This window comes from Lygodium microphyllum, chromosome 10 (genome assembly GCF_053477565.2).
Source record: "Lygodium microphyllum isolate KBCC chromosome 10, Lygodium_microphyllum_v1.1.10, whole genome shotgun sequence".
Lineage (NCBI taxonomy): Eukaryota > Viridiplantae > Streptophyta > Polypodiopsida > Schizaeales > Lygodiaceae > Lygodium > Lygodium microphyllum.
Window position 1 is genome coordinate 141,122,767 of NC_141144.1, and position 14,783 is coordinate 141,137,549.

A 14,783-nucleotide genomic window follows, 5' to 3' on the forward strand; every position below is an offset into this window, starting at 1 on the left:
CAATTGCTCATTTCATCAAAAATAACATCCCTACTCACTTTCAACTAACATATGACATGGTTATAACAACAATACTCTTTCTGCTCCAAAGAGTATCCAATTAAAACACCATTTTCAGCCTTTGGATCAAGCTTCTTTCACATCTCATTTGGCCCATGAATGTATGCAATACAGTCAAACACTTTCAAGTGTGACGCATCATCCTTCTTCCCTGTAAAGCATTCTTCAGAGGTCATTTCCATGAACTACAATCGTGAGAGTCCTATTCATAATATAGACAGTAGTATGAATAATTTCAAACCAAAAATATTTTGGCATATTCTTTTTGGTCCCATCAATGCCCGTGTAACTTTTGCAATATGCCTATGTATTTTTTCTACAACCCCATTTTGTTGTGGGATATACATGCAAGTAAACTGTCTCTTTATCCTATGAGACCTCAAAAAGGCACTAAACTCATTAGAGAGATACTCTTCCCCTCCATTTGATCTCAAGAACTTAACTTTTAAGCCTATTTCTATTTCAATGGTAGCCTTGAAAGTTTTGAAGTATTTAAATACATCATTCTTTTCCTTTATGAAATGTACCCACAGCGTTCTTGAGCAATTATTAATAAATATGACAAAGTATTTGCTCACCAAAAGACACGTTCTGTATAGGCCCCCAAACATTTGTATGCACTACTCACATCTCTGTCATGCGAAAAAGGTTGTCTTGCATGCTTACCAAACTGGCATGCTTCACACAGTTTATGAGATTTTACAACTCTAAAAACTGGCAACCCTCTTATAACCAATCTTTTGGACTGCATTAATTTTAGCCTTTGCATATTTACATATCAATATGTTTATTCCATATTTCAATGATTATGATCGCTCCTTTTCCTTTAGCATACATAGCAATAATCCCATCATCTAAAGGAAACATGTGGCCAACTCTACTTCATTTTGCAATCAACATGCACTTATCATTAAAGACTTTTATGAAATAGCCTTTTTTATTAAATCAAACTTACAACCCTTGCTCTACCATTTGGCCAATAGACACTAAATTCTTTGTGATTGATAGCACATGTAATATGTTTGATAGACTCTTTGTCTGGCCATCATATAAGGACAAGGGAACCTTTCCAATGTGTGAAATTGGGTGGCATGAATCATCACCTATCTATACATAACTTGGATTTTATAAATCCTATCTCTACAAACCATTTAGCATGAATGGTCATATGATTAGATGCACCTGAATCAATATACCATACATCATCATGTGTCCCCTTTTCTGTAATAGCATTCATCATGCTGCATAACAAATAGATGCTTATTTTTGTATTCATTCTACCGTGAAGACAATGCATAGTTTCCTTACTGCAATTTATCACTTTGCATATCATTCTTCTTAGCATAACAATGGGCTACAATATGATCTATTTTACCACAATAATGGCAAACAATACTAGAATTTTCAAAACTACTATTCTGTCATTCACCTCTTCCTTTAGAGCTCCCCCTGCCTCTAAAGTTTCCATGGCCTCTTTAAACTTGCATTTCATTGAATTGTTGATTTAACCTATTTTGCTAGTTATCACTAGCATGTGCCATACCATGGCCTCTCAAAGAGAATTTGCCATGTCTCCTTCCTGAATTTGAGTAAAATACTTGGGCTTTCTCACCATTTCTTTCAGATGAATCACCCTATATATTGATCTCTTCAGTAATCATGAGAGAGACCAACTCATCAAAATTTGGAAATGGCTTCTATACATATAAAGAAGTCACAAATGATTTTCAAGCCTTCTCATTATTAACGTCATCCAAAGTACATAAAATCAAATCATCATCGTTAGGCATTGCATCAATCACTACCAAAGCATCTGTAATGCTCTTCACCTTCCAAGCATACTCATTCACAGACATTTTTCCTTTCTTCAAAGTATTCAACTCTTGCTTGAGTTGAATCTTCTGTGCCTTTATATTTAATGAAACTATGTTCTCAAAGATTGGCCAAGCTCCATGTAAATTTTTTACATATTTGATATGCCCAAGCATAGTATTATCAATGACTGCAAATAACCAATACATCACATTTTTGTCTTTTGCATTCCGTTCTTTTCATGCCTTTAATTCATCCATAGTCGCAAGATTACTTAGCTCTGGCTCTTTTTCTTCACATGAAACAAACTCATAAAGGCCTTTTCCAATAAGAAAGTTTGTCAAACTGAACTTTCATGATGGATAGTTGCTCTTATCTAACTTTTCAATTATGGAATTTCCACTATTATCTACCATTATCACAAAAATTATACAAAATAGTAAGGAAGTCTTCTGTAACCTTTCACAATAAGTGTACAGCAATACACCAAGCAACCTTTTTTACAAATTACTCAGTTATATATGTAATTTGCAATCTTTTTATAGATAAAAAATTTATGCTTGCTTCCTGACAAACACCTCAAAACTTATAGATTTGAAATCTATAACCTATGCACGCACTTTTGGTTGACACAGTCGAAATTGCAATATGCTTTGAAATTATTGTCTGCAACCTTGCGTATCTAAAACGGGACCCAAAACTACCTTAAATGATCAAAAAACCTATGAGAAAGTCTTAAAGGGATTTTCTATAGAGTATACAGTGCTTTTCTTACACACCAAATTGTTGAGATATCGAGCTCCACTCGTGATACGCCAGGGTGACCGTTGTGTATTTATGTCACCGACTTGTCAGTTGCAAATGCGGTTGGTACTCCGCCCATGAATAATAGCTAGATGACAGCTATCCTTATCTACTCTAGTTCGTGGCTCAGTTAGTATGCCACCTTAGTTAGTTGAGTTTGGTTTTGAGACCCATATATAGGGTTCTTCTATTTCTATGTAAGAGAGTTTTTTTTGGCTTACACAACTAAGAAGAGGAAAACTGTTTTCAGCCTCCACCTTTGTGTGTATTCCCCCATTGTGCAAGCAAGAAAGCTACAAGTGAGACTCCTTCCTTCTCTCCCACAATCTTGACATGGTATCAGAGCCTTGTTCGTGGTAAGGAGCTCAAGAAAGCAAGCCAAGCTCGCGGTGTTCTGGTAAGAGGAGCAGTGTTGCTTTCATTTTCTGTTTTGGGAGCAGATCTCTGCAGGTAGCACACCCGGAAATTGCAAGAGTGCATTGTCTCAGGTTGAGATGCCCTTCGCGGTGAAGCAAGAGGGCAGTATGTGCTGCGAGATAGAGCTTTAGCCCTTGGCGACCCTATTTTTTTGATTTGAGGCCATTTCGGGGCTTGTTTTGGAGGCGGAAGTTTTCTGCACGCACTCAGGAAAAGGTCCAGTTTTATGCTATGCGACCACTGTTCTACAGGTCGGTGAAAAGTTACCACAGAAATTGCATCGTATGCTTGTGTGCAGAGACATTGGGAGTTACAGAATCATCCTTGGTTCCTGTTTATGCAAAATCGTCACTAGGAAGTGACTGTGTGGTCAAATAACACTTTCGCCAGTTTTGCATATTTGCCCTTGTGAGGGTGAAGCTGTGTTTTTTGCAGTGACAGAATTTTTTGCACTGTTCTGTAATGGCGTCTGATTCTCTTTCACAGATTGTCACTGAAAAGCTTGACAAGAACAACTTCCAAGCATGGAAGTTTAGAATGACGAATTTCCTTATGGGAAAAGGGTATTGGGAATTTGTTGTAGGAAATGAAGAAGAACCAGTTCTTCCTGATGTTCCAAATCAACAGCAAATGCATGCATTCAAAGCATGGCATGAAAGAGCCAAGAAAGTTATGTATTGGCTGTCTATCAGTATTTCAAACTCTATGATTGTGCATATTTAGGATGCAAGTACGTCAAAGGAGGCATGGGATACTTTGTCAAAAATGTAAAGCACAAATACGCAAGCCAGGAAAATGCAGCTCAAGCAAGAGTTGCATAATGTGCAAAGAGAAAGTATGAGCATCAATGACTACCACATGAAGGTGAAGAAGATTGCAGATGCACTTGCTTCCATTGGGTCGCCAGTGGAAGATGATGATTTAGTTTCTGTGACCTTGAATGGTCTAGGAAAGGATTATGCACAGTTTCGGACATCCATTTCAGTTCGTGAAAGATTTCCTGATTTTGAGGAGTTGATTGCTCTTCTAATTTCTGAGGAGCAAAGAAATGGTGGTGCATCTTCTTCAGGAGGAACTTCAAAAGAAACTGTCTTCTACTCAAATGCTGGAAGAGGTAGAGGCAGAGGTAGAGGAGGCCGATTTGGAGGCCGTGGTAGAAATCAGAATATGCAGCAAACTCAAGAAAACCAGTCCTATGGAGGAGGACGTGGTAACTCTAGAGGCAGGGGGAGCCAATGAGGTCGTGGTGGATGGCAAAGAGGCCAAAATGCAAACAGTAATGTTGAATGCTACTACTGTGGTAAAATGGGTCATATGGCTAAAGACTGCTATAAAAAGCAGAATGACATCATGAATGGAAAACTGCAACAAGGGAATTATGCATCTTCTAGTAGACAGGGTGATGACAGAAATGAGCATTTGTTTATGGTGCAGCACATGAACAATTCTGTGACAAGTGCAGAAGAAAGCAATGATGTATGGTATGTTGACTCACGTGCATCAAACCACATGACAGGTCATGCAGAATGGATGGAGGATGCAAGGAAAATGGAAAACCCAGGATTTGTGGAGACTGGTGATGATACTACACATCCTATTGTGCAGATTGGAAAAATTCCTTTGGCTATGCAGGATGGGAAAAAGAAATACCTGTCCGATGTATTTCATGTCCCGAATATCACCAAGAATCTGGTTTCTGTTGGTCAAATGGTTGAGCAGGGCTTGCAGGTCAAATTTAATCCTCATGGATGCTTTGTTGAGGATATGAAATATAAAGGTCGCTTGATAGCAAAAGGAAAGAAGAAGGGCAGAATGTTTACATTGGATGTAGACATGCCTGAATTGAGTACAGCAATGTTTGCACATGGGACCGGTGTAGTTGCAGATATTGATATCTGGCATAAACGCATTGGTCATGTTAATGTACAGCGACTTAAATCAATGCAGGCCCAAAACATTGTTGCAAGATTGCCTAAATTCAAGGTTGCAGAAATGCATAAGGTATGTGAAGCCTATCAGTTTGGAAAACAGGCAAGGAAACCATTTCCTAGACATGTTCAAGAGAGTAAGAAGCCATTGGAATTAATCCACTCTGATGTGTGGACTACGAAAGCTGCATCTCTTGGAGGTTGTCATTATTTTGTCACTTTTATTGATGACTATAGCAGAAAAGTTTGGGTGTATTTTATGAAAAAGAAATGTGAAGTTTTTGGGCATTTCAAAACTCTTAAAGTGATGGTTGAAAAAGAAACAGGCCTGCAAATAAAATGCCTAAGGTCAGATGGAGGGGGAGAGTATCTCTCAAATGAGTTTGCAAGGTTCTTGCAGGAGCATGGCATAAAGCAGCAATATTCATGCAGTCATACCCCACAATAAAATGGAATTGCAGAAAGGAAAAACAGGCATATTGGAGAGGTATCTCGTGCCATGCTCAATGAAAAAGACTTGCCAGATTTTTACTGGGTTGAAGCAAATGCTACAGCAGTCTACATAATAAACAGGACTCCCACTGCAGCAATACATGGGATGACTCCAGAGGAGAGGTATACTGGTAGAAAAATAGATATTTCTCATTTGAAGATTTTTGGTTACATTGCCTATGTTCATGTGCCAGATGAGTTGAGATCCAAGTTGGATCCAAAAGGTGAGAAGTGCATCTTTATTGGTTACTCTCTGCAGCAAAAAGAGTATAGACGCTATAACCCTTCTACTCGTAAGTTTACAGTGAGCAGAGATATTGTTTTTGATGAGATGAGTAGCTGGTATAAACCAGTAAATGTGATAGATGATGTAGATGCACAAAATGGTAATGCTGCACAGAATTCACAGCAGCAGTCACAAGATATTAGTGGACCTAGAGCATCCTCTAGCAGTGGTTCACATTCTTTGCCATGGACAGGTAGATTAAGATCAGGAGAATCTTCTCAAGGCAGTGCAAATAGTGGTATGCAGGTGTCACGAAAAGGAAAAGAGAAGGTAGATCAGCCCATGTTTGATGTGAATGCGGGTCACTCTTATGTGGATGGTGAATCCAGTGGCTCAGAACAGAGCATTGATGATGAGTTGGGTATTCCTTCTATTGTTACACCTGGAATAAGGAAGACCAGGGATGTTTTGAGAGCACCTGGGAGTGAACCTACTTTGCGCAGGTCTACCAAAGCTAGGTATCCTGTGGATAGGCTGAAATATGATGGATTTATAGCCATTCACTATGCATATATGGTCAAAGTGATATAGGAACCAGAACCCACTTCTTTTGAGCAAGCCATGGGAAAAGAAAAATGGGAGAAAGCCATGGATGAAGAAATTGATGCCTTGGAAGCAAATGCTACATGGGAGTTGGTACCTTTGCCTAAAGGTAAGAATGCAATTGGCTGTAAGTGGGTTTATAAGGTGAAGCACAATGCAGATGGTTCTGTGAATAGATACAAGGCAAGATTAGTAGTCAAGGGGTATGCACAAACATATGGCATTGATTATGAAGAAACATTCAGTCCGTTTGCAAGGATGGTAACCGTAAGAGCAGTCATTGCTATGGCTGCATCAAAGGGATGGTCTTTACATCATATGGATGTAAAGAATGCCTTCTTGCATGGTGATTTGCAAGAAGAGGTCTATATGGAGGAGCCACCAGGTTATGTGCATGCTGTTCATCCTGAGTTTGTTTGCAGGTTGAAGAAAGCGTTGTATGGCTTGAAGCAAGCACCTAGAGCATGGTTTGACAAGATAGCGCAAGTTCAGAGACCTGCTTGGTGTGCAGGAATTGGGATTGAGCTCGAGGGGGAGTGTTGAGATATCGAGCTCCACTCGTGATACGCTAAGGTAACCGTTGTGTATTTATATCACCGACTTGTCAGTTGCAGATGCGGTTGGTACACCGCCCATGAATAATAGCTAGATGACAGCTATCCTTATCTACTCTAGTTCGTGGCTCAGTTAGTATGCCACCTTAGTTAGTTGAGTTTGGTTTTGAGACCCATATATAGGGTTCTTCTATTTCTATGTAAGAGAGTTCTTTTTGGCTTACACAACTAAGAAGAGGAAAACTGTTTTCAGCCTCCACCTTTGTGTGTATTCCCCCATTGTGCAAGCAATAAAGCTACAAGTGAGACTCCTTCCTTCTCTCCCACAATCTTGACACAAATCTCTCAGCAATCTAATATTTTCACTCTAGCCTAGTTCTAGTGCCTCCACTAGCACTATCCAAGATAAATAGTGGAAGAATGGGAGAGCTTCTTACCCATTGCTTGCTTGCTTGAATCCTTTATTCTTCTCCTTCACTTCATTGTTTAAATCCAGTCTCTCTTAGTGGTGCTGCTCTGATACCATGTCAAGAATCGCATGCTAGGGTGACTTACTTGAGTTGCTACACCAAACACACATCATACACACAAGAGGAAGCTCACTCAAGAACAAAGAAGAGATATAGAAGAAAAAAATTTTATTGCTAGTTTTTTTTCCTTTTTTCCACACAAAATATGATGTACACAAAGTATAGATAAGATACAACATAAAGAAAAGTGGGCTACTAAGTCAAACAGTGCATAATTGCCTATATTAATCGATTGGTACTATAACTATGCCAATTGTACACAAGAGGAAGCTCACTCAAGAACAAAGAAGAGATATAGAAGAAAAAAAATTATTGCTAGTTTTATTCCTTTTTTTCCACACAAAATATGATGTACACAAAGTATAGATAAGATACAACATAAAGAAAAGTGGCTCACTAAGTCAAATAGTGCATAATTGCCTATATTAATTGATTGGCACTATAACTATGCCAATTGTAGGTAGGTGCAACAAACTAAATATAATAAGTTAGTTGCCATGTGAGAATCATAATGACCACCAACATGCTTAGTATAGACATGCGAACCCATCTAGCCAAGCGGTCCATCATCAATGTTCACACATGCTGACCTTGCCATCACAACACTGCACTAGGTATTGGTCATGATGGCAACTAGTAGCATGATCAAATGGGCATGATCAATAAATGTAATTAGCAAGCAAACATTTGTGGCTAGCAACAAGGTCAAGGGTAGGACATGTAAAAGGTCAATGGCTTCACAAGGCAATTGGGAAACAATACTTTCATATAGCTGGAACATATTCATGATAGGTGGGAATCATATTCACATCAATAAGGCATCTTTATAGCAGCATCATGGTGTCTCGGATAGTAGCACAGTACCTAAATATGGTGAAAAATTCACCAAGGCATCAAGGGCTAGAGGTATCACGAGGCAGATGGTCTACTCAAATAGTCATGTGCTCAACTAGAGTTAGCATCATGTACTAGAGTGGGGCTTCCTTATGTGTGAGTACAAAAAGCAACATGTGCTAGGGCATGAGACAATGAGCTAGGGCACCTTGTGTTGGACTAAAAGAGTGATGTGCCAAAAGCACCATGCACCATTTTTGGAAGCACAAGTTAGACATTATGTGTTGTGATGTGGTGTCTTACCAAGAGATATTTAAAAAGAATAAAAACTAGAATGTATTGTGAGGCATTGTATATTCAAAACAAATAAATGCTTTTTAGCTCCTTGCCATGAGTTGGTTCAACAACATGTAACTTATTAATGGCATCATCTTGCAAGCTATGTTGAGATATCGAGCTCCACTCATGATATGCCAGGGTGACAGTTGTGCATTTATGTCACCGACTTGTCAGTTGTTGCAGATGCAGTTAGTACACCACCCATGAATAATAGCTAGATGACAGCTATCCTTATCTACTCTAGTTCGTGGCTCAGTTAGTATGCCACCTTAGTTATTTGAGTTTGGTTTGAGACCCATATATAGGGTTCTTCTATTTCTTTGTACTAGAGTTCTTTTTGGCTTACACAATAAGAAGAGGAAAACTATTTTCAGCCTCCACCTTTGTGTGTATTCCCCCATTGTGCAAGCAAGAAAGCTACAAGTGAGACTCCTTCCTTCTCTCCCACAATCTTGACATGGTATCAGAACCTTGTTCGTGGTAAGGAGCTCAAGAAAGCAAACCAAGTTCGCGGTGTTCTAGTAAGAGGACCAGTGTTGCTTTCATTTATCTGTTTTGGGAGCAAGTCTTTGCAGGTAGCACACCCAAAAAGGGCAAGAGTGCATTGTCTCGGGTTGAGACGCCCTTCGCAGTGAAGCAAGAGGGCAACATATGTTGCGGGGTTGGGCTTTAGCCCTTGGTGACCCTGTTATTTTTATTTGAGGCCATTTCGGGGCCTGTTTTGGACGAGGAAGTTTTCTACACGCACTCAGGAAATGGCCCAATTTTATGCTGTACGACCACTGTTCTACAGGTCGGTGAAAAGTTACTATAGAAATTGCATCGTATGCCTGTGCGCAGAGACATTGGGAGTTATAGAATCATCCTTGTTGCATGTTGATGCAAAATCGTCACTAGGAATTGACTGTGTGGTCAAATACCACTTTCGTCAATTTTGCAGATTTGCCCTTGTGAGGCTGAAGCTGTGTTCTTTGCAGTGACAGAATTTTTTGCAGTGTTTTGTAATGGCGTCTGATTCTCTTTCACAGATTGTCACTGAAAAGCTTGACAAGAACAACTTCCAAGCATGGAAGTTCAGAATGACGAATTTCCTTATGGGAAAAGGATATTGGGAATTCGTTGCAGGAAATGAAAAAGAACCAGTTCTTCCTGATGTTCCCAATCAACAACAAATGCAGGCATTTAAATCATGGCATGAGAGAGCCAGAAAAGTTATGTATTGGTTGTCTATTAGCATTTCAGACTCTATGATTGTGCATATTCAGGATGCAAGTACGCCAAAGGAGGCATGGGATACTTTGTCAAAAATGTATAGCACAAATACGCAAGCCAGGAAAATGCAGCTCAAGCAAGAGTTGCATAATGTGCAAAGAGAAAATATGAGCATCAATGACTACCACATGAAGGTGAAGAAGATTGCAGATGCACTTGCTTCCATTGGGTCGCCAATGGAAGATGATGATTTAGTTTCTGTGACCTTGAATTGTCTAGGAAAGGATTATGCACAGTTTCGAACATCCATTTCCGTCCATGAAAGATTTCCTGATTTTGAGGAGTTGATTGCTCTTCTAATTTCTGAGGAGCAGAGAAATGGTGGTGCATCTTCTTCAGGAGGAACTTCAAAAGAAGCTGTCTTCTACACAAATGCTGGAAGAGGTAGAGGCAGAGGTAGAGGAGGCCGATTTGGAGGCCGTGGTAGAAATCAGAATATGCAACAAACTCAAGAAAACCAGTCCTATGGACGAGGACGTGGTAACTCTAGAGGCAGGGGGAGCCAATGAGGTCATGGTGGATGGCAAAGAGGCCAAAATGCAAACAGTAATGTTGAATGCTACTACTGTGGTAAAATGGGTCATATGGCTAAAGACTGCTATAAAAAGCAGAATGACATTATGAATGGAAAATTGCAACAAGGGAATTATGCATCTTCTAGTAAACAGGGTGATGACAGAAATGAGCATTTGTTTATGGTGCAGCACATGAACAATTCTGTGACAAGTGCAGAAGAAAGCAACGATGTATGGTATGTTGACTCAGGTGCATCAAACCACATGACAGGTCATGCAGAATGGATGGAGGATGTAAGGAAAATGGAAAAACCAAGATTTGTGGAGACTGGTGATGATACTGCACATCCTATTGTGCAGATTGGAAAAATTCCCTTGTCTATGTAGGATGGAAAAAAGAAATACATGTCCAATGTATATCATGTCCCGAATATCACCAAGAACCTGGTTTCTGTTGGTCAAATGGTTGAGCAGGGCTTGCAGGTCAGATTTAACTCTCATGGATGCTTTGTTGAGGATATGAAAAATAAAGGTTGCTTGATAGCAAAAGGAAAGAAGAAGTGCATAATGTTTACGTTGGATGCAGACATGCCTGAATTGAGTGTAGCGATGTTTGCACATGGGACTGGTGTAGTTGCAGATATTAATATATGGCATAAACGCATTGGTCATGTTAATGTACAGCGACTTAAATCAATACAGGCCCAAAATATTGTTGAAGGATTGCCTAAATTCAAGGTTGCAGAAATGCATAAGGTATGTGAAGCCTGTCAATTTGGAAAACAGGCAAGGAAACCATTTCCTAGACATGTTCAAGAGAGTAAGAAGCCATTGGAATTAATCCGCTCTGATGTGTGGACTACTAAAGCTGCATCTCTTGGAGGCTGTCATTATTTTGTCACTTTTATTGATGACTATAGCAAAAAAGTTTGGGTGTATTTTATGAAAAAGAAAAGTGAAGTTTTTGGGCATTTCAAAACTCTTAAAGCTATGGTTGAAAAAGAAACAGGCCTGCAAATAAATTGCTTAAGGTCAGATGGAGGGGGAGAGTACCTCTCAAATGAGTTTGCAAGGTTCCTGAGGGAGCATGGCATAAAGCAGCAATATTCATGCAGCCATACCCCACAACAAAATGGAATTGCAGAAAGGAAAAATAGGCATATTGGAGAGGTATCTTGTGCCATGCTCAATGAAAAAGACTTGCCAGATTTTTACTGGGCTGAAGCAGTTGCTACAGCAGTCTACATAATGAACAGGACTCCCACTGTAGCAATACATGGGATGACTCCAGAGGAGAGGTATACTGGTAGAAAAATAGATATTTCTCATTTGAAGATTTTTGGTTACATTGCCTATGTTCATGTGCCAGATGAGTTGAGATCCAAGTTGGATCCAAAAGCTGAGAAGTGCATCTTTATTGGTTACTCTTTGCAGCAAAAAGGGTATAGATGCTCTAACCCTTCTATTCGTAAGTTTACAGTGAGCAGAGATGTTGTTTTTTATGAGATGAGTAGCTAGTATAAACCAGTAAATGTGATTGATAATGTAGATGGACAAAATGGTAATGCTGCACAGAATTCACAGCAGCAGTCACAAGATATTAGTGGACCTAGAGCGTCCTCTAGCAGTGGTTCACATTCTTCGCCATGGACAGGCAGATTGAGATCAGGAGAATCTTCTCAAAGCAATGCAGATAGTGAAAGTTTGATTTATATGACTATTACCAGGCCAGATTTAAGCTATGCTGTTGGATTGGTAAGTGAGTTTATGCAAACTCCAAGGAAACCGCTTTTGGATGCGGCTAGACGCATACTCAGGTATGTGAAGTCCACATTGCAGTATGGACTATTTTATGAGACTGGGGTTCAGATACAGTTGCATGGATACACTGATGCTGATTGGGCTGGTAGTATTTCTGATAGACGATCTACCAATGGATATATGTTCTCTTTTGGGAGTGCCGCAATCACTTGGAGCAGTAAGGAACAACCTACAGTTGCCTTGTCGAGCACAGAGGCTGAGTACAGGGGTGCAGCAATGGCTGCATGTGAGGTAGCTTGGTTGCATAAGCTACTTTATGATATGCATCAGCCTACAGATGGGCTAGTTGTCATTTATTGTGACAACATGAGTAGTATACACTTGGCAAATAAACCAGTCTATCATGCTAGAACAAAGCACATTGAGGTGCATTATCACTATGTGCGAGAGAGGGTTTTACTAGGTCTTATTGATCTAGTTTATGTCAGCACAGAGGATCAGGCAGCTGACATATTTACAAAGGCATTGGGCACAGAGAAGCTGCGCAAGTTCAGAGACCTTCTTGGTGTGTAGGAATTGGGATTGAGCTCGAGGGGGAGTGTTGAGATATCGAGCTCCAATCGTGATATGCCAGGGTGACCGTTGTGCATTTATGTCACCGACTTGTCAGTTGCAGATGCGGTTGGTACACCGCCCATGAATAATAGCTAGATGACAGCTATCCTTATCTACTCTAGTTCGTGGCTCAGTTAGTATGCCACCTTAGTTAGTTGAGTTTGGTTTGAGACCCATATATAGGGTTCTTCTATTTCTTTGTACTAGAGTTCTTTTTGGCTTACACAACTAAGAAGAGGAAAACTGTTTTCAGCCTCCACCTTTGTGTGTATTCCCCCATTGTGCAAGCAAGAAAGCTACAAGTGAGACTCCTTCCTTCTCTCCCACAATCTTAACAAGCTATTGATTTGACTTGACGCCTTGGACACCCTGGCAAAATTTGAGTACACCAAACTTTTCTAACTAGTGGATTTGTGAACCTTCATCTGTCATACATCCCTAAATAACCTATATTCCCTTAAGGGTGGAAGCATAGTTTGGTGGTATAAAAATTATACCTCTTTTTAATTTTCCCCTGTGGTACTCTTTGGCAAACTTAAAAGGGAGTTTGACGTTTCTTTTTATGCAATTGAAGTTTGAAGAAACCTTCCTAACCTAAAGTTACAATAAAAAAGAATAAATTGTATGAATTCCAATCATGATATGGACATCTAATAGTTTGAACGTATGGATAGTAGTGTTGCATGTGAGCTTCCTTTTTATGATTGTTTATATGTCATTGCAAGTATTGCATGGGACCTTTTCACCATCTTTGCTATGCTTGATGACTAGCATCTTCTTCAAGGTCAGCAAGGACTCTTCTACCTAGGCTCTACTCTACTCAATGACCATCATCTTCTTCCAGATCATAAGGACTCTTTTGCCTGGCCTTCTTCTTTCTAACATTTCTTATGTCAACTGAAGGCATCAAGCTTCAAGCTTTTAGAGTTTCATTTGTAGCTGCTATATATGAGGACACCAACACACAAATGTCCTCCAAGGGCAAGCCCCAATTTTGCTACTAAGAAACAGTCCAAGACAAAGGGGGGCCAAACACCCTCTTATAGACAGAAGGAGGCTTGCAGCACCAAGGAGAAATGCCTTAGCATAGGGTATGGAGTATCAACACAACACATGGATTGATCATTTAAGAGGACAAATAATCTCTTTGGTGAGACCACGAAAAAACCCTCGTATGTGCATGAGAACAAATCAGCAAACAAAGAAGAGTGGCAAGCGATTGCATGATTAGATATTGATATCTATAGGATGAACTTTTGGTACTTTATAGTAACAAATTGAGTACTTCGGCATTGCAAGGAAAAACAAAATTGATGAGTATCCCATACTCAACAAATTTTGCTATACAATAGAGGAACTATATGAGGAATATGGTCTTAGCCTTGAGAGGAAGGTCATTTGAGACCTAACTTTCTAATGATCAATGGCTCACAGTCTTCAAGATGTATCATCGAAAGAATGCCAAGATATACTTGAACCATCTACAACCTAGATTTTTTTAGGATTGCAAACTACTTTTTCACAAGGTGTACTAGGTCCCCCATCGTGTGGGGAGATCGTGGCAAATTTTGCTAAGTGCTATGCATGTGAAAGGTGTAATAATGTAAAAATAGACCCATCAGCACATAAGATTGCATGGGAAAAGTTTAGGGTGGTCTACATGGGTTGAATAAAAAGACTAATTGCACATAGAGTACAAATAGCATCTACATTGAAGAGGATAATGCTATGAAGATTGGACCTTCTAAAGTAGATAGCCTTTTTTATTTACAGAGCATTGCCAAACAAGGTTCCATCAAATTGTATGCAAAATCTAAGCAAGTTGCATGAACAAAGGGAAACTCTCCAACAAAAGAAGGAGAGCTTGTTGAGGGTTGAGGGCTCCAATACCGTGGCTAAGGGAATTAAGGACAACATTATCATGTTTGAGCAACGTCTCCCCAAGCTACACCAGTAAGGTTTGCCTAATGCTAAAGAGCTAAAAGAAGTTTAGGCCGATATGGATGCATCAAAGTACATGC